Source organism: Capra hircus, chromosome 29 (assembly GCF_001704415.2).
Source record: "Capra hircus breed San Clemente chromosome 29, ASM170441v1, whole genome shotgun sequence".
NCBI lineage: Eukaryota > Metazoa > Chordata > Mammalia > Artiodactyla > Bovidae > Capra > Capra hircus.
The window spans coordinates 29,442,005-29,468,989 of NC_030836.1; the positions used below are offsets into that span (position 1 = coordinate 29,442,005).

The 26,985-nt window shown below is 48.3% G+C and overlaps 1 protein-coding gene and 1 non-coding gene across 3 annotated transcripts in view; both read right to left on the reverse strand.

The window, feature by feature from the left end:
• The window catches only part of KIRREL3 (kin of IRRE like 3 (Drosophila)), a 613,428-nt gene that overhangs the window by 351,735 nt on the left and 234,708 nt on the right, over positions 1 to 26,985 (reverse strand). The gene's annotated exons all lie outside the window — the stretch shown is intronic.
• Positions 21,146 to 21,218, reverse strand: TRNAG-CCC. The gene has a single exon. It is a non-coding gene; the product is annotated as a tRNA-Gly (tRNA).

Genomic DNA, 26,985 nt, shown 5'->3' on the forward strand with positions numbered 1-26,985 from the left:
GTTCTTTTTTCCTTAGAAAAGGCAGAGGAACCAGAGATCAAATTGCCAACATCCACTGGATCATGGAAAAAGCAAGAGAGTTCCAGAAAAACATCTATTTCTGCTTTATTGACTATGCCAAAGCCTTTGACTGTGTGGATCACAATAAACTGTGGAAAATTCTGAAAGAGATGGGAATACCAGACCACCTGACCTGCCTCTTGAGAAATCTGTATGCAGGCCAGGAGGCAACAGTTAGAAATGGACATGGAACAACAGACAGAACTGGACATGGAACAACAGATTGGTTCCAAATAGGAAACGGAGTACGTCAACGCTGTATATTGTTACCCTGCTTATTTAAGTTATATGCAGAGTACATCATGAGAAATGCTGGACTGGAAGAAACACAAGCTGGAATGAAGATTGCCGGGAGAAATATCAATAACCTCAGATATGCAGATGACACCACCCTATGGCAGAAAGTGAAGAGAAACTAAAAAGCCTCTTGATGAAAGTGAAAGAGGAGAGTGAAAAAGTTGGCTTAAAGCTCAACATTCAGAAAACAAAGATCATCGCATCTGGTCCCATCACTTCATGGGAAATAGATGGGGAAACAGGGGAAACAGTGTCAGACTTTATTTTTGGGGGCTCCAAAATCACTGCAGATGGTAATTACAGCCATGGAACTGAAAGACAATTACTCCTTGGAAGAAAAGTTATTACCAACCTAGAGAGTATATTCAAAAGCAGACATTACTTTGCCGACTAAGGTCCGTCTAGTCAAGGCTATGGTTTTTCCAGTGGTCATGTATGGATGTGAGAGTTGGACTGTGAAGAAGGCTGAGTGCCGAAGAATTGATGCTTTTGAACTGTGGTGTTGGAGAAGACTCTTGAGAGTCCCTTGGACTGCAGGGAGATCCAACCAGTCCATTCTGAAGGAGATCAGCCCTGGGATTTCTTTGGAAGGAATGATGCTAAAGCTGAAACTCCAGTACTTTGGCCACCTCATGCAAAGAGTTGACTCATTGGAAAAGACTCTGATGCTGGGAGGGATTGGGGGCAGGAGGAGAAGGGGACGACCCAGGATGAGATGGCTGGATGGCATCACTGACTCGATGGACATGAGTCTGAGTGAACTCCGGGAGTTGGTGATGGACAGGGAGGCCTGGCGTGTTGTCATTCATGGGGTGGCAAAGAGTCGGACATGACTGAGTGACTGAACTGAACTGAACTGAAACAATTTTGAAGTCTTTATTGAATTTGTTACAGTATTGCTTCTGTTTTATCTTTTGGTTTTTTTGGCCAGGAGGCATGTGGGATCTTAGTTCCCCCACCAGGAATCAAATCCATGTCCCCTGCATTGGAAGGTGAAGTCTTAATCACTGGATCCCCAGGGAAGTCCCTCTAGTGTGTTCTTACAGCTTGCATTTCTGCGGACCATCGCCATCTATTTCATTCACGTTTGAGGTCCTCCTTTATGTTCCATCTTGAGCTTGATGCTGGAGGGATCCAAAGAGGGCACAAGAGTCCCCCCTCCCTGGTCTCACTGACTTGCAACATAGTTGCAGGGAGCAACCACAAACCCAAGACCACACAGGATAATCACAGAGCAAGACACACCCGCTATGACGCAGCGCCACACCCACCTGTGCTAGTGCTCCATTCAGGGTCTGCTAGGAGCTTGGAGGTCATGGGATTTTTTTGGGGGGAGGGTTGCATTAGGTCTTCATTGTGGCATGCGGGGGCTTCTCTAGTTGCAGCACACAGGCTTAATTGCCCTGTGGCATGGTTGCCCTGTGGTCAGGGATCTTAGTTCCCTGACCAGGGATCGAATCCATGTCCCCTGCTTTGGAAAGCAGATTCTTAAGCACTGGACCACCAGGCAAGTCCCAAGGCCTTTGTGATGTTCTGGAACAAGTCAAGGACTTGACATCATTGATCATGATTCCAGCCTTAGCTCCATCACTTATCAGCTGCGTGACCTTTGGCAAACTACCTCTGTGTCTCAGCAATAGAACAGGAAGGATACGATCAACTGATAGAATTGTCTTGAGAATTAAATGAACTTGTGGCTGTGGAAATATTTTATAAGCTGGAATGTACCATGTGCGTTTTAGGACTTAAGGGAGGGTGGGCTTCCCAGGTGGCACAGTTGGTGAAGAATCTGCCTGCCAATGCAGGAGACACAAGAGACGTGGGTTTGACCCTTGGGTCAGGAAGATCCCCTGGAGGAGGAAATGGCAACCCACTCCAGGATTCTTGCCTGGAGCATTCCATGAACAGAGAAGCCTGACAGGCTGCAGTCCACGGGGCTGTAAAGGCTCGGACGTGACTGAGTGCACACACACACACACACACACACACACACACACACACACACACACACACATTAAAGGAGGGTGGTCACTCTGGTTTAGGGAGCTTAGGAAGGTGGCTATTCTCCTGTCCATGTTCACCTTCTGGGACAACAAATACTGCTTACCATACATGCAGTAAGAAGCTGAAGGTCAGTTCGTCTACATATTCCTTGATGCTGAACCATAGGGGTCGTATGGGATGGGCATGGAGGGGGTCCACTTCCTCCAATGTCCTCCATTCTTTTGAAGAATCTGCTAGGCCCTGGAATCCCTGTCCTGACCAGTCTGAGAAGAATGGAAACTCTAGGTGGAAACGGAGTTGACAGGGGCTCGGGGTCATGCACGGCCTAAATAAAGGAAGAGGGATAGCAGTCAGCTTGTCAGATCCCAGGCACTCTGCCCAGGCCAAGGATACTGGCAGCTCTGCCCGCAGCTGGCTGCGGGGGACTGTGGTGGACTGGCCTCTCAGGAGAGTTTCTTACCCATCCAGACTAGCAGGGATGACGATTTGCTTCTGGTCACCAGCAGAGGGCAGTGTCCAGAGTCTATTCCTCCTGCCTCCCGCAGACTAAGACACTCTCCGTTCCACCCTCTGATGCTTGTTCCTTCCAGGTGAGGTTATCAGTTGACAGTGCATTGTATATGCCCTGAAGTGTCAAGATCAGCAATTGGGAAGAGGATTTAGGAAGCAAATGCAAGCCTAACTCACAAAGCAGATTATATGGTTATGTTGTTATTACTTTGGGACGTAGTTCCTCTTAACGCTAACTAATTTTGTGAAAATGTAATTACCGTGTAGTCTCCATATATTCGAGGTAGAGCGGTGGGCACCCCACTCAGCCCCTGGGGGTTGGAGCTGAGTTATGATCTCTGCTGTTTCTTCTTGGTTTTATCTTCTTTCCTATAAAATCTCTGAGGGAGCCTCCCCAGGAGGTTGCCCCCTGCTTTCAATCTCATTTTCTGATATCTAGCTCTGAATCTCCCATAATTGAATTTAGTCTGGGTCTCCCGGTTGTTCCTCTTGGCTTACTTGCTATTCATTTGGGGCTGCCTCACAGTAGGACCCCCTCCCTCAGCTAGGGAAGCTGGGTTGCATTGGTGGCCAAAGCAGATGCATAAGTTTCATTAGAAATAATCTCACAAACATTACTAGAGGTCCTTTTTTCATTTGTTTATTTCCCACTGTGCTATGTGCACGTTCAATCACTCAGTCGTGTCCGACTCCTCGAGACCCCATGAACTATAGCCTACCAGGCTCCTCTGCCCGTTGGATTTTCCAAGCAAGAATTCTGGAGAGAGTTGCCACTTCTTCCTCCAGGGGATCCTCCCGACCCAGGGACTGAACCTTCCTCTCTTGCATCTCCTGCGCTGGCAGGCAGATTCTTTACCGCTGAGCCTTTTTTCTTTTTCCAAATTAGATGTCCTTTAATATATATTCTGCTCTGCTTTTTTAGCTACTACTAAAGAACACCCTAAATATCAGTAGAAAGCAAGGCTGCCCAGAATACATCCACATTCCCCATCCCTCCTTGCAGCTGTGTGATCAGTTCCTGGCGAACTGGACGTAAGCAGAAGAAGTGAGTACAGCTTCTGGATTAAAAGGAAGAGATAAGTGCTTCCCTCTGTCTCTCCCCTTCCCATCGACTGGAGTCGGGACATGACAGTGGGAGCTGGAGAAGCCACAGGAAACCACAGACAGAGTCAGGCTCCTCCAGATGACGGGGAAATGAACGCTCTTGCGGTTGTTAAGTTGGATCTTTGTTATGTGACCCTCAACAGAAACCTTTGCTGTGGAGACTTTCCATGGGGAACCCGGGGGTGGGGGCTCCTGTCTTGTTCTCCTCTGTCAACGTGCCAGGCAGACTCCCTGCAGGTAAAAGCTAAGTCAGAGCTGGGGACCAACTCTGTAGAATTTGGGGCCCTCTTTTCCACCAGTCCCTTCCAACCCACTCTTGGCCCCCAGTTCCTCCTTTGCTTCTTTGGTTGTGGCTGACAGCTCTGGAGATACATTCTCAGATGTCAGTCATACTCAGGGCTCTTGGCATTGATGTTGGAGAGCATGGCAAGGTAGGAGGAGGGGGACAGGGACGCAGGAGCCCCGTCCTGACTCCCAGACACCTTCCTCTCATCGTCTGGCGGAGAGGAATGAATGCCGGGCTGGGGTTGAGAGCCCATTCTGGCTCCGTCACTAACCAGCTGTGTGATTTTGAACCACTCGCCTCCTTCTGGAGCCAAATAGCGGAGTTAGGCTGGATGCTGGCTGGAATTCCTTGCAGCTTGGCATTCTGTGATGTGACAAGTACATAACCAGCCTTGTGGCTGGGATGCTGGAAGCAAATGACCTCAGGAAGGTCCATGTCTGGGCAGAATGGCTCTGCTCATTTCTCACCATTTGCTGAGCCCTGAACGGTGCTCTTGGTGGGGTGAGGGGAAGGAGAGGGCACGGGAGTGCAGAGGGCAAGAAGCATTGCAAAGGCAACAGCCGACGGGGACCCTCTCTTGAGGGGTCTAGCCTCTCTGGAGCCACAGGACACAGGCATGGAATCCGTGAGAACAGCCTAATAAGTGATTCAAGAAGTGTGTCCCTGAGGAGGGGCCGGAACACAGGCGGGGCTTGGGGCAAGGTGAGCAGGGTGCCCCCAGCACAGGACTGAAGCCTACCTGCCCCCGTACTTGCTGTATGGCCTTGAACAAGTTTCCAGGCTTTGGAGCCTCGGTTTCCTTACCTGTCAGGTCAGGATGATGGAAGCAGCCCCCGCACACGTGGGGCCATGGACCCCAGTAGGTGCCCAGTGAATTCCATGTCTCCACCTCCCTCCCTTTCTTCTCTGAAAACATCAGACTCTGAATAACGATCCCACTTAGTTTCTAGCCGACATTCCAGCTCTCCTGGCTTCTGCCTCCAGAATCTTTCCTCTCTTTTCCGGTATCTTTTTCTTTTCCCCCTACAACTCTGCACAGTCCTCCCCCACCTCTTTCTCCAGCAAAGCTCCCCCATCCTCCTTCTTTGTAGAGGGCAAGGAAAGGTGGGGTTACATGGATGCCCAGTGATATTTCAGAAGCTTTAATTAAGGCGAAGATTATGCATGCCATTTGAGTTTGAAAAAGGATTCAGATCAGGATGAATAAAATGCTAAGTCGCCCCCCCCACCCCCCATCTAACCCACTCACCCGCATACCCTGGGGTAAAATGAAACATAACTCAGTTTTTCCAGGAAAGGCAACCGACAGGAGGTCATCGTGGTCACCAGGCTGACAGCAGCAGCGCGACAGCCTCAGCAAGTATTTGTTCTGCCTGCATCCTGCTTCTCACTACCTTCCTTAGCGAGGTGCTGATGGAGAAGATGATTGCACTGTGCAAGCTACGGGTATCTGTCCTACAAATAGGCGGCACTGCGGCTTCAGGACTGTGATGCTCCCGCTTTGCTCTCACTAGAGGCACTTTTTCCAGGGGTGCAGAGGACCTTCCCTCCTCACATGTGTCTCTGATGTCCGTCTCCTTCTCCGCGGCACCCTGCTGCCTCAGGCTCCGGTCAGCCCTCTGTGAGCCAGTGATGACTGGACCTCCATCCCCAAAACAATTCCCCCCTCATTCCATGGGTCTCAGTTTATGTGATCTTGGTTACCACCCTCTCCTTCACTCTGGACCTGGAGGCCCTGAATACTGGGTTTATGTTATTTAACACACAAGTGGAACATCATACCCAGCTGCTTGTTTCTGGGGCCCCGTGTGTAGGTGTGTGCATGTTTGTGTGTGTGTGCACTAAGTCGCTTCAGTCGTGTCTGACTCATTGCAACCCCATGGACTGTAGCCCACTAGGCTCCTCTGTCCATGGGATTCTGCAATCAAGAATACTGGAGTGGGTTGCCGGAGTCATCTACTTACTAAAACCCCACAGAGTTAAGCCCCTGTGTTGCTTTTCTACTCTCATCCCAGTATTTCTCCTTTCCAGGCCAGGTCCAAATTGCAGAGAGCTCAGAGCAAAGGAATAGTCTGGGCCATCATGCCTACATCCTCCCAAGGACCAGGAGCATCTCACAGCTGGCAATCCACTGCAGCACCTGCTCTGTGGCCCCCAAGGGGCACATGGCAGGTGGGTTCCCTCATCTCAGGTGTCCTCAGGCTATATTCAGGCACGGTTGTGGCTCCAGAATTTGGCTGTGGAATAAACAATGTTCTTACTGACAATTGCTGGCTCACCATTATTTACTTCTACAGTTATTATTATTATTTTTTAATCAAAGAAAGCCCTTTTCCATAGGACCTAGGGGAAAGCCTTTTTTTTTTTTGTAATCAAAGAAAGCCCTTTTCCTTAGGGGAACAGGGCGCTACTATGATTCTCTTCACTGTTTCCCTTTAGTGAGATCAACGATCAGGCAAAGGGACCCAGGCAGTTTAGAAGCAGCGGCATAGCATCGCAGTTGACCTCAGCAGGGAGAGTCGAACCCACCTCACTCCTCAGGGTGATTAATTGCTCCCTGTCCTGCCAGCAGGCTGAGAGGTGAGGAAGTGATTAGTGCTAGATTCCTACTAGGTTTGAGCTCACCAATTTTTTTCCCATTGAAAACTTTTTTTTAAAAAAATTGCTACCTGGAATAGGAAGCACCCCGCTTCCCCTTGAAGCCCCATAATCCAGTGCTCTGTAGTTTCCACTCAGTGCTATAGAAGCCATTGCCAGCAATGTGAGCTTGGCCACGCTGGAAAGATGCTCTGGGTGGAGTAAACTTACCTCCTCGTTCTGCTGTTTATTTCCAGTCCCCATAACCCTTTGCGTTCACCAGCCCGCCAGGGGTGTTCTCCAGTGTCATTTCATTCCCAATGTTGTGAGTGGGTTAAAATGATCATCTCTAAGGATGCCTAACCCAAGAGGAGCCTCCTCCTCTCCTGTCTTCCTGGCCCTTGGTTGGCTGAGAACAGCAGGAGCCCATAACAGACAGCATGTCATCGGCTCCTGACAGCCTCGGTGCTGTAATATGGGCCTGCCAAACCCATTATAGTAATGACAGCATTGCAGAATTAGAACACTCACTCCTACATAGAGAGGGGGGAAAAAAACAAATGGGAGAGAGGGGGCAGGGTTGAAATCTTGTGCTATTTTGCTTTCTTTCTCTTTCCTCCTTTTAACACGTGGCATTATTTTTCTCTCATTTTCTTTTATTCTATTAAAAAGATAAACAAGGGACTTCCCTGGCAGCCCAGTGGTTAAGACTCTGTGATTCCGCTGCAAGGGGTCAGGTCAGTCCTTGGTCAGGGAACTAAGATCCCACATGTCTCATGGAGTGGCCAAAAAAGAAAAGAAAACAAAAAGAAAAAGAAAAATAAGCATGAAACCATATATCCCTGCCTAATGACATATTTTCCAGGAAGAAGATGGCATCACTTGGGTTTTAGGGAATCACTGGGTCTCACGGAGGAGCCAGGAGTGTCATCTCAGGATCACTTCCCCAAATGGGGCCTATTCAAGGATGCTCTTTGCTGGGGCTTTTGTAATCTCAACAGGCAGTTATAGAATTAACTTTCCGCCTTGGGCAGAGGAGAAGGGGTATTGCAGAAAATGATCATCTTTCTGATGGAAGAGCATAAAGCGCTATTGATAATTATGATGATTACAGTGATTTGCTTACAGTAAATGGTCCCTAGGACTCCCCTGCAGAGGTGAGAGAAAGAGATGGCTCCATCTGGCCTATGGGCAAACTGAGGCATGGAGAGCTGAGTCAAATCACTGATTCTGTCTGGCCGTTAGGGACTGGTCCAGGCACAGAGGAGGGGGTTGAGGGGGTGGCTGCTCACTCTCAACATGAGATGCACAGGCTGGGTTAGCACAACAGAGACCTGCAAGACGCCAAGAGCTCCTGCTGAGCATGGATGTTCAGGAGCAAGCTAGAGGTGCAAGTGCTGGGTTTTCCAGAGAGGCTTCCCTTGTGGCTCAGAGGGTAAAGAATTTCCCTGTGGTGCAGGAGACTGGCGTTCAGTCCCTGGGTGGGGGAAATCCCTGGAGAGAGGAATGGCTACCCACTCCAGTATTCTTGTCTAGAGAATTCCATGGACATAGGAGCCTGGTGGGCTACCTACTGTTCATGGGGTTGCAAACAGTTGGACACGACTGAGCAGATACGCACACAGGCTCAAATGGGGTGATGAAGGGAACTGCAGTAATACGAGGACACCGGAAGAGACAGCAAGCCTAGCCATCCTCTCTATGTGTTTTATACCAGGCCCCCAGCCCCACGGGCAAAGGGCCTCATAGAAAGGCTGAGGGCATTTTCTGCCAAATCTGAAAATGCTGGGAGGGGCTGGTGGCACCCTCAAGGCAAGAGGCAGAGCTCACATCCTTAGTGATTAGGCTCCAGAGACCTAGGGGAGGGGGCGTTGAGCTCTCGCCTTAGTTGTGGCCACTGAGCCTGCTGCTGTAAGGCCAGGACTGTGGGCAGAGCGCAGGGCAGCATGGATCAGCGGAAGGAGTCCTGAGTCCTGGCCCCGCTGCCTGTCAGCTGTAAGACCCACTGTCATCCTCTTTAGGCCCAGGTTTGACCGTGAAGGGGGCTAATAACACCCTGCGTAAGGTACCTGTGGGACTGAATACATAAAGCCCTAGCCGGGTGCCCAGACATCATTGTGCTGGATACATCAATTCCCTTCTTTTTACTCTTCCCTTCTTTTTACCACCTCAGACATTCAGTCAGTCAACAGATACTTACTGCAAACCTGCTCTGTGTTCAACCCAGTGCTAGAAGAATTTATGAGGAGAAACTTGCCCATGAAAGCTCAGTGAAAGAAGGACTATGTCAAGTTCTCTGAAAACACTGGTTTATGAAACGTGGTTGGCATTTTGGCGAGATAAGGTTCAGGCATGAGAAACTCTCAAAAGGCAATGCAGAGCAAGGGATAATCAAATGCTGAGTTGCCTGGCAAGAATGTTCATTTCACAGTGTCCTCATCAGGATCTGCATGACATCCAATGCCCAGTGGGGTCAGCTCCCTGAAGCTCTCTCCTTATGGTTCCTCATATCAGCCTTGTCTGGCAACTATCATTCATTCATTTATTTATTCCATCCTGTCATCTACTCATCCATCCATCATCCAGCTATTCATCCATCCATCCATCCATTCATCTATCCATCTATCCATCCATCCAATCCATCCACATATCCGTCTAGTCATCCATATATCCATCCATCCATTCATCCATCCACATATCCATCTAGTCATCCATCCATCCATCCAGCAATCTATTCATCCATGTATCCATCCATCCATTCCAGTCATCTATTCATCCATCATCCATCTATCCATTCATCCATCCATCTATCCATCCATCCATCAAGCAATCTATTCATTCATCTATCCATCTGTTCATCTATCCATCCATCTATTAAGCCATACGTCCATCACTTATTCCCCAAGTACTGAGGGACTATTAGGTATAAGCACTGTGTCCCCATGTCTGGGATGCATGTGAGTTGGTCAGCACACTGAGGATCTTATGAACTTATGGTTTGGTGTGTGTAGAAGAGACCAACAGTAGAAACCAAAGAAATAAGATAGGTTCAGGGAACTTCCCTGGTGGTCCAGTGGTTAAGACTCCAGGCTCCCAATGCAAGGGGCCCAGGTTTGACCCCTTGTCAGGGAACTAGATCCTGCATGCCACAATTAAGAGATCCCGCATGCCACAAGACTTGGCACAGTCAAACAGATAAATAAATAAGATAGATTCAAGCAGTGAGAAGTACACAGGAGGAAGTAAAATAGGGTAATGAATGACTGGAGGTTGGTTGGAAGAGTACAATGAATGGGGTGGGCAGAGTGGGACTCTCAGTGGACTACTTGAGCTGAGACTTGAATATGAACATTCTTTCTCTGAAATGGGGGAGGGGGTGTGGTGCTAAGAAAAGAGAATCCCAGACAATGGAACAGCAAGTGCAAAGGTCCCGAGGCACGAATTAGCTGGTTATCCACCAGAAACAGAAGGAAGGCTGCTGTGGCTGGAGCTTGATGAAGCCGGAGGCAGGGGGACCCAGCATGAGTCTGAGCAGAAGGTGGAGACCAGAATTAAAAAAAGAAAAAAAAGTGAGCAGGTCATGGCATGAATTCTCCGTGTGTGGGAAACAGCAAGGCATTTAAAGCAAGGAAATACCAAAATCTGATTCATGGTTCAAACTCTTTAAAAATAATTAGTACTCGTAGCTTCCAAAACACATACTTCTGTGGGACGTGGCCATTGCTCTGTACACTTTATCTTCTGGGATTGCCTTTTGTCTCATTTATGTGTCCATTGAGACTTTAAGATCTCATTCAGGTATCGCTTCCTTTGTGAAGCCTTCTTTGACCTCCGGCCGGCCCTATCTCCTGCCAATCACTCCCTTTTCTTACTCCTATGCTTCATACACACCTCTAATGTTGCACGAAATCTAATACATTGCCATTACCTGCTTACATGTGTCTCCCCTAGCAAAGGACCCAGAACAGGGCAGGGGCTTAATAGATTTGACAAGGGCCAACAGTCAGGGTAGGCTCCGTGGAAGGAACTTTTGAAGGATGGATAGAATTTTGATAGATGATCAAGAGAGGCCAGAATCACACAAATCCTACAATATCTGCGCAAGTCAACATGAGTCATGACTGAAAGATACTGACATCAAGAGGGGAGCCCAAAGCAACTATCAGTTCAGTTCAGTTCAGTCGCTACGTCGTGTCTTTGCGACCCCATGTATTGCAACTATACCCCAATAAAAAAAGAAAGATGGGGAGCCCACCCCAGTGAAACCCATGTGACCTTCTCCTCTCTCCAATGTGATGCCAGTTCAGGCAGCTGATGAAAATGATAGATGTTGACTTGCATATGATATCCAAGTACTTTGCATATTTCCATTCACATTGAAATGCAAGGACAGACTCCTCAGTCCCTCGGTTCCTTCCTTCTTTCATTTAGCAACTCTTAATTAAATGTATCCTGAATATCCTGCTTGATCCTTGTCCTGTGAAGGACAAGGAACTAGAAATTTGTCTCTGGTGAGCTCACATAGAATGGATGGCTCACAGGGAAGAGGCAGACGAATACCAGTTCCCAGCTGGGGTTCTGGAATCAGAAGATGTGCGTTTCAAAACTGATGAACTGTGTGATCTTAGGCTACTGGCTTAACTTCCTTCAGCCTTGGTTCCTCATTTATAAAGTGAGGTTACAACTAACAATTCAGAACTAGTCAGGTTGACTTGACAGAATGTGGGGCATATAGCTAGGACTCTGTGGGTATCAGATGTCTTGTTTTTGCTTTTTTGTTGTTGTTTGATCCACTTAAGAATTGATGCTTTCAAATCATGGTGCTGGAGAAGACTCTTGAGAGACCCTGGAACTGCAAGGAGATCAAACTAGGCAATCCTAAAGGAAATCAACTATGAGTATTCAGTGGAAGGACTGAGGCTGAAGCTGAAGCTCCAATACTTGGGCCATCTGATGCGAAGAGCCAACTCACTGCAAAAGACCCTGATGCTGGGAAAGACTGAGGCAGGAGGGGAAAGGGGCAACAGAGGATCAGATGGTTGGATGGCATCACTGACTCAAGGGACATGAGTTTGAGCAAACTCTGGTAGATGGTGAAGGACAGGGAAGCTGGGCGTGCTGCAGTTCATGGGGTCACAAAGAGTTGGATACAACTTAGCAACTCAACAACATAGTCAATTAACAATGTTGTGATAGGTTCAGGTGAACAGCAAAGGCACCCAGCCATACATACACATGTATCCATTCTCCAAACTCCCCTCTCATCCAGGCTGCCACAGAACCTTGAGCAGCCCCCTGTGCTATACAGTAGGTCCTTGTTGCTTATCCAGTTTAAATATAGCAGTGTGTCCATGTGCATCCCAAACTCCCTAAGTATCTACTCCCGTGGGTAACAGTCGTTTACTGTTTTTCTCACATCCCTCTATGGGGGAGTTTGCAGATACCATTAAAACCCCCTGGGTAGGACTTCCCCAGTGGCCTAGTGGTTAAGAATCTACCTGCCAATGCAGAGGACATGGGTTTGATCTCTGGTCTGGGAAGCTACCATATGCAACGGGGCATCTAAGCCCACATGTCACAGCGACTGAGCCTGCGCACAACGAAGAATAGCCCCCACTCACTGCAACCAGAGAAAGCCCAGGCAGCAATGAAGACCCTAAACAGTCAAAAATAACACAGATAAATACTTAATTAAATGAAACCTCCTGGTTAGGCTCTGCAGAAAGGTCCAACTTTTTTTCTTCTCACATTTCAAGCCTCAGAGTTGGGATGGCTACAGCTCACCCTGGGTTTCCCAAGTGGCACTAGTGGTGAAGAATCCTCCTGCCAACGCAGGAGACGTAAAGTGATGTGGGTTTGATCCCTGGGTCAATCCCCTGCAGGAGGGCATGGCAACCCACTCCAGTATTCTTGCCTGAGGAATTCCTTGGACAGAGCAGCCTGGCGGCCTACAGTCTATGGGGTCGCTAGGAGTCGTACACGACGGAAGCAACTAACGCACACACTCCTTGGAACAACGATGAAGCCAGCACCTGGGAGTTGGCTGTGGGGTGGAGCCTGGCTGCTGCACGCTGGTCGGGGTCTGCCCTCTTCTCCTGCTCTGGTTGTGAGCAGAACCCACCCATTTGTCTTCTTTCTCTTCCGTTGCCTTAAACATATCCCAGAGAGATCATAAATTGATTCACCCGCCTCCGACCTACAGACACCCGACGGAGCCTTCTGGTTTTCTCCCAAGACTTCTGACCCTTCTCTGCCACTCAGCCCCTTTCTCTTCCTGTCCCTCCAGTCCCAGCAGCATTGGGGTCAGCGAGTGGGTTGCGAGAGCTCAGACATGATGTTTGGTGTGTGATTCATTTGCACCAGGGGATTCTGAATAGATAATAATTATCTGCAAATGGCAATTAACAAAATCTTTTTAAAAGTGCCTTGATGGTTTTAAACAGAAGGCAAAACATATCATGCTTCTTGTTGCAAGTGATTTTGGGGGGGGACGGCTGGTGATGCACAGGCTTTGAAGGAGATGATTTCCACCCAGTCATGCCCAACAAGAGAGGCTACCCCTAATTTCATGCCCCTTCCCAGGGACTCTTCCTCAAGACAGCCTTTGAGGAAGACTCACTTTGGCTTCTTCCTAAAGCCATTGCCTGGGTTCCATGTCTCCCCCCAGGCAAGCACAGGAGTTGACAAGTGGCACCATTGGAAGATAGACCAGCGAACCAACATCTGCTAACCAAGCGATACAGACTAAGTCTTATGGGAGTTGCTCTGCTCTCACTTCTGTTACCTCACTCCTCCCTTACCTCGGTCCCTCCTTAACTTGGTGTAAGCTAATCCAGCCTGCTATTTGTTCAGTCTCTAAGTCCTGTTTGACTCTTTATGACCCCATGGACTGCAGACATGCCAGGCCCCTCTGTCCTTCCCTAGCTCCTGGAGTTTGATCAGATTCATGTCCACTGAGTCTGTGATGCTATCTAACCTTCTCATTCTCTGCCACCCCTTTCTCCTTTTGCCTTCAATCTTTCCCAGAATCAGGGTCTTTTCAAATGAGCTGACTCTTCTCATCAGGTGGCCAAAGTATTGGAGCTTCAGCTTCAGCATCAGTCCCTCCAACAAATATTCAGGGTTGATTTCCTTTAGGATTGACTGGTTGTATCTCCTTTCAGTCCAAGTGACTCTCAAGAGTCTCCTCCAACACCATAACTCCAGTCTTAACATCCATTAATAGAAAACACCATCCTCTTGCTAATTAGGTCCTAATATCCTCAGACATAGTCCTGCCTCCGTAAACCCCTTCTTCTCCACTGCTTCTTGTCTTAGGGTGGTGACTGGGGGACAAACTCAGGGATCCATGATCTCCCCACCTGCCTGGAGAGCAGGGTGGATCCAGCTGGCAGGTTCCGTATGCAGACAGACCCAGTGCATCTCTCACCGATGGAAAGTCTTATCTATTCTAGACTCCAAACAACCCGGGGAGGTCTGATGAAGTCCCCAATTGTTATTTGGGAGGAAAGAGGTGCTACAAGTTAGAAACGAAACACAGAAGTAGGATTTGGGGTACAGGGATGCTGAATTCCTTCCTCATATCATTTTGTTGGAGGAGCAGACCCTCAAACTCAAGGCTGCTAAGATGGTTTTTGGAACAGAGAGTAACAGAGAGTGCGTTAGACACCAACCTAGGCACCCCACCCATCAGGGATGGTTTGGAATTTGGAATTTCAGGAAGATAAGGAAGAATTTGGGGAAGAGGTTTGGCAGGAGGAAGCTTCAGCCACAGGGTGTGAGGGCCGGGGGAGCAGTAGGATGGTAGGAAGAAGCAAAGGGAATGGCAAGATGCTAGCTGATGTTTCCAGTGGCACCTACCTCGTCCTTTGCACACACTGCCCCACCCCATCCTCACTACTTTAGCCTAAGATCCTCTGGAGAGGCCAGGCCCGCATTTTTCAGTGTCCACAGATCACCCCAGAGGAAGTCACCTGGGGGCTCCTTAATCACACAGCCTCCTGGAGATGCAATCATGGTGTTTTCAGCCTCCTGTCCTAGGGATGTTTCTTCCCAGGTCCCAAAGTAGCTACTTTCTCACTGAGCAGGCTTTAGGACGCAGGCCCCCAGCGTCTAGGCCACATCTAACAAATCCAAGTCTTCACAGATGGGCTGGGAAACTGCTCTCATGAAAGGTCCCCAGGTGGTTCCCATGAACATTAGAACCAGGCCACTGAGCTAAGTCACGTCCTGAGGTTTCATGTTTGGCAGTAAGCTGGGGAGGGGGGCACACTGTGGCATCATTTGACGGCATCATTGATCTTGTGCAAACTGCTAAGAATAGCTTTGGTCCTCTAAAAACTTCCAACAGGGAAAGGATAGTCTGTGTCTCGTTTACCAGAACTGCTAGTCTCCTAAAATACTGGAAATGAAGGAATCTTTCAACTCACTGCAGTTCAATTGCTAAATTTTAAAGGACAGTGATGGTTAATTTCATGTGTCAACTGATGCCCGTGCCCACATATGCAGTTAAACATATTTTGGTTGTTTCTCTGATGGTGCTTTTTGGATTTTGCATTCAAGTCAGTGGACTTGGCGTAAAGTCTATTGTCCTTCAGTGGGCTCCACTTGTGCGTGGGCTTCTTCTAATTCCCCTAAAGGCCTGAACAGAACGAACACTGATCTCCCCTGAGTGAGAGGGCATCCTGGCTGCAGATGGCCTTCAGACTCGGACTGCAGCTCTGCTCTGGGTGTCTGGCCTGCTGGCCTACACTGCAGGCTTTAGACTTGCCAGCCCCACAATCGAGTGAGCAATTCCCTAAAATCAATCAATCAATCAATCTCTCTCTCTCTCTCTCTATATATATATGCACACACACACACACACAAATATATGTATAAGACACACACACACACATATATAAAACATATATATATATATATATATATATATATGCACACATTCTGTTGGTTCTGTTTCTCTGGGGAACTCTAATTCAAGACCCAGTGAGGTGTGAGAACTAACCCTGGGTCTAGAACCTAGGTCATTGCAGAGATATGAGTAATGGAGAGAATCCACAGTCCTTCTTGCCCTGAGAGCACTCGCTGCTGCCCTAGGAAGAGCGTCAAGCTGTATGTGTGTGTGTGTTTCCTGTGAGCCCCTTGGAGCCTGGGACCCACAGGCCTTATTCATCTCTCACGTCGCTGTTCCCAGCACTGAACCTGGGAGACAGTAAGTACTGAACGAGTGATTGAAGGAAAGCAAAAAAAAAAAACCTTCTGGGAGTCTCAATTATTTGGATACTTATGGAGACTTTCCAGATCCCCAGGAGGCAGGGCACAGACTGGTCCCCTGTTTACTCTCTACCTGCTGCAGAGACAGGGCTTCTCAGGTGGCACGAGTGCTAAAGAACCCAGCTGCCAATGGAGGAGACGTGAGAGATGCAGGTTTGGTCCCTGGGTTGGGAGGATCCCCTGGAGGAGGGCATGGCAGCCCACTCCAGTATTCTTGCCTGGAGAATCCCATGGAAGAGGAGCCTGGTGGGCTACAGTCCACAGGGTCACGTGGACTCACAAAAGAGTCAGACACAGCTGAGTGACGGAGCAGACATGCACGCATACACACAGTCCCCTAGATACTTTGGCAGAGAGGTACAAAGTTGGGGTGAGCATGCAGGTCCTGTGACAGGTTGGAAGCAATGATGGGGGTCCCAGGGTGTTAGAGAGCACACTGAAGCCTGGAAGGAAAGAGGGAGGCAAACGGGAGGGAAGCCCCTTGCAGCAAATGGCTTTTCTGTGGCCCACACTCTGCTAGAGACTCATGTACTGGCTCTGGCACGGGATCATCAGGCCCTTTAAATTAATGAAGAAGGGGTAGGGAGTACAGATGGAGCTTAGGGACAAGGGCCCTAACCCAGCAGGGAAACAGGCCCCAGGAAGAGCCACTTTGTGTGCAGGAGGAGGGAGGCAGACGTTGGAATCCACGCCAGTGGCCACCTCCATCGCCTCCCGCTGGAGCCAGAGGACGGGCACTGGGTGCTAGGCAGCAGGCTGGGGCCTCCGTGGTCTTGAGATGGGCTCTGCCCTCAGACACGCAGATGGACGGGGAAGTGGCCGGGTTTGGCTTCAGTTATGGAATTTTGCTTTCTTCATCGAGTCTCTGGGCTACCTGTATCTGAGCCACCACCTGTATCTGAGACACCACCTGTGCCCTCACCCAAGCCTAATGCAGCATGTGTGTGTGCAGCTGTAAACAGAGGGGCAGACAGTGGTGCGGGCTGCACCCTTCACCCCACTCTGCATCTGCATGACCCGTGACCCCCACCCCTCAGGGTAGAGACAGAATGGGGCTCCTGTCAAGTGCTTTCAGCTCCAGTTGGAAAACTTCTCTTTTGGACAGCCCAGCCCTTGGGCTGGGTTGGTTCACCCAGGGCAGGGCTCTCTTGGAGATGCTGACCCATCTTCTGAGCCAATTGGATCTGCACTCTTGGTGGAAACCAAGCTGACAGCTGGCTCCTGCTGTAGCCCAGCCTCCCACTCCTCTTTCTAAAGCTCCCCAATATTCACTGGAAGGACTGACCCTGAAGCTCCAATACCTTGGCCACCTGATGTAAAGAACTGACTCACTGGAAAAGACCCTGATGCTGAGAGCAGGAGGAGAAGTGGACGACAGAGGACGAGAGGGCTAGATGGCATCATCGACTCAGTGGACATGAGTTTGAGCAAACTCCGGGATAGAGTGATGGACAGGGAAGCTTGGCATGCTGCAGTCCTTGGAGTTGCAGAGTTGGACACGACTGAGCGACTGAACAACAACAACAACGTGTCAAGGTGCCCTCCTGCTCCCGGCTGTTCTGAACAAGTCCTGGGTGCTGCCTATGAGCTGCCCCACCCGACATCAGCCCAGGATGGACCCCCACTGCACCCCAGGACTCCCAAATGTGGCTTATCTTGATAAAATCACAACGGAGTTTCCCCACTATGCTATTGATAACCAGTTGTCCACTAGGCTTGATTGTCTCTAAGCAGTTGGGGTAAACAATGGATACCCAACTCCCTAGGTAGAAGAGCAGCTCCTCATTCTTAGAAATCACTGTGTTCACCTCCCTGTTGTTCTGTCAAAGAATATGCAAGCCGTGGGAGGCAGGCAGAAGGAGCTGTTTGCCAGATGCGCTCACTTAAGGAGTCCATCGATTTAAAAATTCAGATGGATGCGTTGGAAGTGGGTTCCTGACAGCAAAATGGAATTCTCCCTGGTCCCACTGTGTTAAGCATCAAGTTACAGATCTTCCCCAGCAGCGTGGACACTTCCAATAAAGCCAGCTTTGTGTGGGCAATGTAGGTAGTGGGGGCTCCATGACCAAGGGGGCCATCTCAACTCCCTGGGAGATAAATATGAGTCCTGGGCCAGCGCCTGAGACCACCATGATCCTCCTCCCTGGCTTCCCAATCAGCTAAGCGAGTCTGCACAGCCCGGTCATGCCCTGCCTGCCTGGCTCTCCAGACCACTGAGGACAACGGAGCCTGTCTCTTTCCTCAGGACCTCAGGTCTGTTCTTATGCCTGGTGCATAGTAAGTGCTCAGGAAACATTTCCCAGTAAAAACTGCCTTTCATGGACCAGGTGCTGGAAAATACCTTATGTATGTGATTTTTTTTTTTTCTGGTATTGGTCTTGGCAATGGCTCCCCCTCTCTTTTATTTTTTTAAAAGTTGAAATACAGTTGATTTACATTGTTGTGTTCATTTCTGGCATAGAGCAATGTGATTTAGTGTGTATATATATACACACACACGCATATGGCTTCCCAGGTGGTACCCTGCTCAAGAATCTGCCTGCAATGCAGGAGACACAGTTTTGATCCCTGGGTCAGGAGGATTCCTTGGAGAAGGAAATGGCAACCTGCTCCAGTATTCTTGCCTGGGAAATCCCATGGACAGGGTAGCCTGATGGGCTACAGTCCATGGGGTTTTGAAGAGTCAGACTCGAGTGAGCAAACACACACATACACACACACATACAATCTATCTATATATACACACACATATATACACACACCCATATGTGTGTGTATGTGTATATATACATACTTTCTTTTTTAAAGATTCTTTTCCATTGTAGGTTATTATAAGATATTGAATATATCAAGAGTTAAATTTTATTTTTAAATCTAACACAGATCTTGGAGGGAGAAATGCTATTATTTGCATTTTGTAGATGAAGGAGAAAGCTGGGATTTGAATTTGCTCCTTCTCAAGGCAAGTCTGGGGCTCCTCACATCACACTGGCCATGTTTCTGCTCTTTTACATAAAGAACTTGAAGAAAGAGGCTGCCTGGAGGCTCCTGACTCCTGTGGCTGGGGAGTGGTGGAGGGGTGCTGAGCCTGGGGGGCCACAGCCCTTTCCTGACAGGGAGGGGCCAGACTCTAAAGGGGGCGGGGCCAGGCTCCAAGGGGGCGGGTCTAGCCTCTGGAGGCAGCATGGTGGGAGTCTGGGCATCTTCCCCAGTCAGGTCTGGCTCAGTCCTTGTGGGGTGCCCCTCACTTTGGGGGCTTCCTGAATCTCTGCCTGCTCTGCTGGGGCCTGGACTCAGGAAAGCAGCCCAGCCTCGCTTGCAGGGGATTCCCTCCCACGTCCTCTGCTCCCTGCACACCCACATAGGCAGGAGTGAAGAGCATGGGTCAGGAAAGGGGTGTTTCAGACAGAGCTTCCTGAGGGGCTGGGCAGTGAGCCTGGAGGGAGGCAGAGATCTGGGTTTCAGGTCCTTGTTCTGACTGTCTTTAGCCAGTGATGAAACCTCTCAAAACCTCAATTTCCTGATAGTAGAATAAAGACACTGCCACCTACTTCCTGGGGTGGTTGGGGGGTCAAACAAGACGATGAACGAGTGCTGGAAAAGTGCCTCTTGGGCTTCTCTGGCGGCTCAGTGGTAAAGAATTCACCAGCCAACCCAGGAGACGGGGGTTTGATCCCTGGGTTGGGAAGGTCCCCTAAAGAAGGAAATATGGAAACCCACTCCAGTATTCTTGCCTGAGAAATCCCAGGGACAGAGGAGCCTGGCAGGCTACAGTCCATGGGGTTGCAAAAGAGCTGGACACAACTGAGCGAGTGAACAACAAGAGCAATGCCTCTCAGCAGGGACACAGGGCTGCAGGACAGTGGCAGCAGGACCGGGTGGGCCTTGCATTGCACACCAAGTGGGCGAACACGAGGGTGAATCCCGGTCTCTTGAGAGACCTTCTGTAGAAACAGCTCTAGCTTGAAACACTGCAGGACATGTTTCCAAAGCGTGGGGATTTTGGCATCAGAGAAGTCGACTATTTTAAACTTCACAGTCGTCCAAAGAGAATGGAGGAGATGGTTTAGTGGAGGTCCTTTTTCCTCCACCGAGTCCCCTGCCTGCCTTCTTCACCACAGAGAGCATTTTTCAGAGCAGCCCTGGGTGACACAGTGGCCGGCTTTCATGGCAATGCCCCGAGCAGTTCCTAGAAGCCCAGGAGAGTGACGACCGTGTGAGGACTTCTGAGATCCTAGAAATTTTGATTTGGCACCATAGATGCTGCATGGATGTCTTGCAAGATGCCAGCACGACCACCTGTGGGTGGTGCATGCGTGCGTACGTGCTAAGTTGCTTCAGTTGTGTCCCACTCCTTGAGACTGTAGCCCTCCAGGCTCCTCTCTCCCTGGGACTCTTCAGGCAAGAATACTGGAGTGTGTTGTCATGCCCTCCTCCAGGGGATCTTCCCCACCCAGGGATCAAACCCACACCTCTTATGTCTCCTGCATTGCTTTACCACAAGCACCACCAGGAAGCCCCTGTGAGCAGTACCAAAACCCAAATGTCAAGAGATAAACTGTCCAGGAAACTGGTGTGGCATTGCCAGCTGGACTGCAGGGCAGGAATGCTCAGGATTCGCTCGTATGCTGCAGCCTGTTGCTGGGTAATCATTGGACATGTACAGGCTTCTCCCACAACCTGAGGGGCAGACACAGGGCTTCTCCCCATGTCCCCTGATCCCATAGCACAGTGTAGAGCGTGGTGGTGAGGGGGAGCCCAGTAAACCTGAATGAACCATGACCGCCATAGCCACAGGCATTTGCTTGCTTGTACTTCTACTCTCTGGATGAAGGGTCAGGCCCACCAATGAAGTGACCTTTCTGAGGTTCCATGATGGGGGATCCCAGTGGTTCTTACCCCAGGGAGATTTATTTCTGCCAGAGGATGTTTGGCAACATCTGGGGACATTAATTAATCAACCAATTAATTTTAAAATTGATTAGTTAATTAATTAGGCTGCCCTGGGTCTTAGTTCTGGCATGTGGGATATAGTTCCCTGACCAGGAATTGAACCTGGGCCCCCTGCATTGGGAGTGCAGAGTTGTAGCCACTGGACCATCAGGGAAAGTATCTGGAGACAGGTTTGATTAGAGGCTACTGCTTCTAAAGAGTGGAAGCCAGAGATGCTGTAAACATCCTCCAAAACACAGGCATGACACCGTGCTCCCCCTCCACCATCCAAAATTCTCCAGCCCCAAAGGTCAATAGTTCTGAGGTCGAGAAGCCTGGGTTAGAGGTCAAGAGAATGGTGTGTTTTAAGTCACCAAGTGCTTAAAGGGTCTGCAAGGTGGAGAGGACAGTAATCATTCAGGTGAGAGGCAGGATGTGAGGTTAATGAAGGCAACAGTAGAAGGTGAGACTGGAAAGATAGGTTGAAGGCAGAGAAAGGTCTTAGCAAATGACAAAGTTGTGCCTCATAGACAAGAAAACTGGATTTGCTAAATGGCCAGACTAGAGCTGGTTTCCCATGCTGTCCTCTGTCCACCTACCAAGCTGCCTCTTTCCTAATCAAGACAAGAAGAGAGGCATTGGGGGCTGAACAGCAGTCACACAGTGCAAGTCACGTTTTAATCACCTACAGGACTCATTTGTGAGCCCACCAAACGCTATAAACACGTTCATCATTGTTTTCCCTACTGTACCATGTTATAGCTATTTATCTATTAGTCAATTTCCCTGCTAGACTGTAAGCTCCTTGAGGACAGGAATCATGCTTAATTATTGCTGTATCTTTAGTACCTTCCATGGTGCCTTGAAACAATAGGTACATAAAGCAGGATAGCTGCATCAATGAAGCAACAGGAGAGGGTAAGCTGCCTTTCTGCGAGCTTGTTAGGACTGCGATAGGCTCCCTTGTTCCTCTTTTCTTCTTTTCCGGCTGCACTGGCTCTTTGTTGCAGCGCATGGCTTCTCTCTAGTTGCAGTCTGTGGGCTTAGTTGGCCTGTGGCACGTGAGATCTTAGTTCCCCGACCAGGGATTGAACCTGCATCTCCTACACTGGAAGGCAGATTCTTAACCACTGGACCACCAGGGAAGTCCCTCTTTTTTTAAATATAAGAAATACCATGGAAACATGCACATGCTACGCTAGCACGGAAACATATACACTACAATATATAAAATAAAGGGCCAGGGAATCTGCTGTATGACTCAAGGGAGCTCAAACGGGTGCTCTGCGACAACCTAGAGGGGTGGGATGGGGTGGGAGGTGGAAGGGAGGCTCATAACGGAGGGGACATATGTATTACCTATGGCTGATTAGTGTTGATGTATGGCAGAAACTAATACAGTATGTAAAACAATTATCCTTCAATTAAAACTAAATAAATTTTAAAAAGAAATACATGCCCATTGTACAAATAAATGGAAAAAAAAAACTATAGACAACCCAAAAGAATAAAATAATAATGATCCAACCCCTATGGTTCCCTAACCAGTGATAAATACATTAACATTTCAGTAGCTATGGCATCCTTTCTTAGGGTTATTTATTCATGAAATTCACACGCGCATACTTTTTTTAATTAAAATGGAATCACACTATATATGTTGCTCTGTAGCTTGCTTCTTCACTTAAAAATATATTGAAAACTAGTGCAAGAGCATGCCAGGGAATCTGTCTTAAAGTTGTGTTTACATAGCAATCAACCGTTTTTATTTAGACTGCATCTTTGAAGAGGGGTAAATCCGTGTGAACATCTTTCCATGTCCATGAATATACTTCCACGGCACCGAAAGACTGCAAACTACGTGACCGTACAGCCGCGCTATAACATTAAACCAGGCCTCAATCATTGCAATTTGAATGGCTTTTATATTTCTGCTATAACAACAATGCTGCAATAAATATCCTGTTAGCTAAATCTTCACACGCATCCCTCACTTTTTCCCTTAGTTTGAATTTCTAGGATAGAAATCGCTGGAACAAAAATTGCCTGTTTTACAGCTTTTGAAAAGTAGGGCCATGCTGCTTTCCAGAAAGGTTGTGCCGACATTCACTCCTACGAGAGGTGTGTGGAAAATGCCACGTTAGCTCTTCTTGAACAAAAGCTATCACGTCATCCAAGTAAACACCAAGACAAGCTATTTCAATCCCATCTATAGCATTTTGGTGCAGAGGAGCTGCCATTCTTATTTCATAGTCTACCAGTTGTGTGCTCAGGTCTGGTGTGAGGAACTGTGCAGTTGTGTACATGCTTCTGAACACACATATGCGGTAACATGAACAGCCCAATACCTAGAACACAACAGAAACTTGACAAATGCTCCTGCCACCTCTGTCCATCATCACGGCTATGGGTAGAGCCTTTATCATCTCTTATCTGAAAGGTTGTCTCCAGCCACCTGTTCTGGAAACCTATAAGCCAATAACACCTCTGCCACAGTGATTCATCAAAAATGCAAGACAGACCAAGTGATTCTCTCGCTTAAATGTCTTCAGTTGATCCCTATAGTCCACATACTGAAGTCTGGACTCCATGGCAGGGCTTGAAAAGTTCCTTGACCTGCCCCTGAAGCCCTGCAGCTTCATCTCCCGTGGGTCTCCTACCCTTGCTCATGCTCCAGATGTGCTCTAGTGGGTCTCTCAACACGATTCAACCTTTTATTCCTCTGCAACTGGGAACGGGGCTATTCTCTCTTCCTAAAATACATTTATTTCCTTTGCAACACTGTTTGTTTGCAGAACTGTTTCCTGGAAAACCTAGTTAACTCTTTTTCTTTCTACCCCACCTAGATGATAATATCCTCTCCTGTAGTCCAAGAAAATCTTGCCCAGTCACTACTTATAAGATCTCCTTTTGTATTTATATTTGTTGCTTTCGTGTGTCTCTCCAATACTTTGGCCACCTGATGCAAAGCACTGACTCACTGGAAAAGACCCTGATGCTGGGAAAGATTGAAGGCGGGAGGAGATGGGGACGACAGAGGATGAGATGGTTGGATGGCGTCACCGACTCGATGGACATGAATTAGAGTAAACTCCAGGAGTTGGCAATGGACAGGGAGGCCTGGTGTGCTGCAGTCCATGGGGTCACAAAGAAGCAGACATGACTGAGCGACTGAACTGAACTGAACTGTGTATCTCACCAACTGGACCGTTAAGAATCAGAATCTTATTTTACTTTAGGTTAATATTCTCAACATTTGATATCAAAGTTAGCACACATTAGATGCTTAATAAATGCTTCTTTTTAAGAAAAATATTTGTTTATTTATTTGGCTGCACCAGGTCTTAGTTGAAGTATGTGGAATCTTCAGTTGCAACGTGTGGGATCTAGCTTCCTGACCAGAGGTGAATCCAGGCCCCCTGCATTGGGAGCCTGGAATCTTAGCCACCAAACCACCAGGGAAGTCCCAATAAATACTTGTTGAATGAATGTACGAATAAAACGATAATGTCTTCCCATACTATTTTATTCCCTTCCTCCAGTCTGTGCATCTACATGGCTCCATCCAAAATAGTCTACTATAGTCACCAGCTAGAGTCATGACACTCTCTACTATTCAGATTCATTCCATGAACTAATGATACATGGTAGGACTCCCTTCTTAGGACCAAGCAGAAATGACAGGACCAAGTGCTCTACCAGCATCTGTACCTTCAGGAGGAGATGCTAGAAGGGGTGAAGAGAACAAGCTCTGATTCTATCACCAGAGGCAGTGTTGGAGGGGGAGCTGGGCTGAGCCTGGCTTCACCCACTGGTAACGGGAAGCCCCAAGTTGTGTGTGGAAGGGAGGACGGAATGTCTGAAACTAGAAACAGGAGTCCCAGCGGAGGGAAGAGATGGTGGGGGATTAGGAGAGGGAAGATAGGCAGGAAGCACAGAGAGAGAGACAGGGAGGGTCTCACATTCAAAGAAAAACAGGAAAGGACAGCAGACGAGAAGAAAAAAAGAAAAAATGAGGAAGCAGCACAAACACAAAGCTAGCGTGGGTGTGTGCACCGTGATTGTGTAAGAACAATGTCTTCTGCTGAACATATTTGAGAAGTGCAGTGCGGGAGAGAGCCTCAGCTTTTTACCCAATGTAATTAATTACTCTGTGGCTTTAAATAAAAACCTGCTATTCGTGGGGAAGCCTGACAGGGTTTCTTTTAACTTAATGTTTGCTGAACCATCCCTTCTATCTCACTTACCTGATGTGGAACATATGCTGGGATCAGAATGACAGAGGATAAATCACCAGATTTGCTTGGCTTCTTTGAAAAATGAATTTGGGGGCTGAGATTTCTCATCAGTATATATCTTCCTGGAGCAGCCTCTTGACAGGGCATCAAGCTTGGGGGATGTCCTGCACAAAGGTAAGTGGGTACCCAGAAGTGCCCAGATTCCCACATCTGGCATCATATCCATCACCTTGGACACAGACCAGGCCACCTGTGCTAGGCTGGCAGGTGTTTCCAGGGTGCTATTTGAGAGTCTGCTGAAAGCCTGATGAACTCTCAGGCATGGGACACAATTGAGGTCTTTATATAAATTCAACAAATACATAACGGAGCTTTGAATATGCACCCAAAACGTGTTACAGCAGGGAGGCTGGGTGGTAATGTTGGTCATGGGAGGGCTTGGGCCAGAAAGTCGGGTGAGTCTGGATCCCAGTTTCGCTCCTGGTGGCCATGAGTGTGCCTCAGTCTCTTCATCTGTAAAATGGGGACAAAGCAGCCTTAAGGCTTAGTTTGTTGAGTTAGCCTCAACAACGTCAGTCCTTTTCTCCCCCATTCTCACTGCTGGGTTTCAGTGAGATAAAGTTCCAGCACAAGGCCTGCCTATCTCAGAGACTAAATAAAAATTCCTTTCCCCTCTCTAGAGATGGCAAGGGCTCCCATGCCCCTGGGTGAAATAGGGGGAGGGTTTGGGAGCCATTTTTAACTCTGGGTGTTTTGGACCAGGTGGAAGGGGGTTGTGGACGCATGTGTGGTGTGGGCGGAAGTGGGGGTGCTGTTTCCCCAGGGCTTACTCTAGGCGTGTTCCACTCGCTGACCAGGAGCTGTGGAAGAGACACTCTCTATGCCAGCACGTGGGTTCCTGACTTTTCAGTTGAATGTGCGCGTGATGTTGGACAAACCATCTAATCTCTCTGGCCACTGGTTTCTTCACCTCTGCAGTGGGGAGGTGACTTGGACTAGATGTCTTTTAAGTTGTTTCTCAGCATTCCTTTTCAGAAGATCAAGTCATGTGTACTTATTATAGAAAGCGTGGAGAGTACATCAAAGTGTAAACAAGATAATTAAAAACACCTATTATTCCACCACTCAGAGAAAAGCATTGTTAATATTTTGGTGGAGTCTGCTTCCTCATTATATAGTGTATTGCAGAGTGAAATCAAACAATTTTGTAACATGCTTTTCCTCCCCCTTAATGTTAAATTATCATAAGCATTCTCCCTGTGTCATTAAAACATTATTTGGACCTCATTTTTAAGGTTTCCTCTGACACTAAAATTCTATGAAGAATGGGGCTCATCTCCTTTCCTAATGAAAACATTTGTTCTTCCACAGCAGCAGGAATCACATGTAAGAAGGTGACCTTGAAGGTGCCTCTATTCCCTTTGGCCTGTGCGTCATGCAAGGGCACCAGAGGGCTTCACGGACCACCCGGCCCACCTGCTTTCATTTACAACCTTAGCTCTGGAGAAGAAAAGGAAATCGTGGAGCTCTTTTGATGAGCCACCAACAAATGATGAAGCTTAAAAAAAAAGAATATCATCTTGAATTTGACGTTGTAGAGGGTTAGTAAATGGGGAAGGAAATAGCACCCCACTCCAGTACTCCTGCCTGGAAAATTCCATGGATGGAGGAGCCTGGTAGGCTACAGTCCATGGGGTCGCAAAG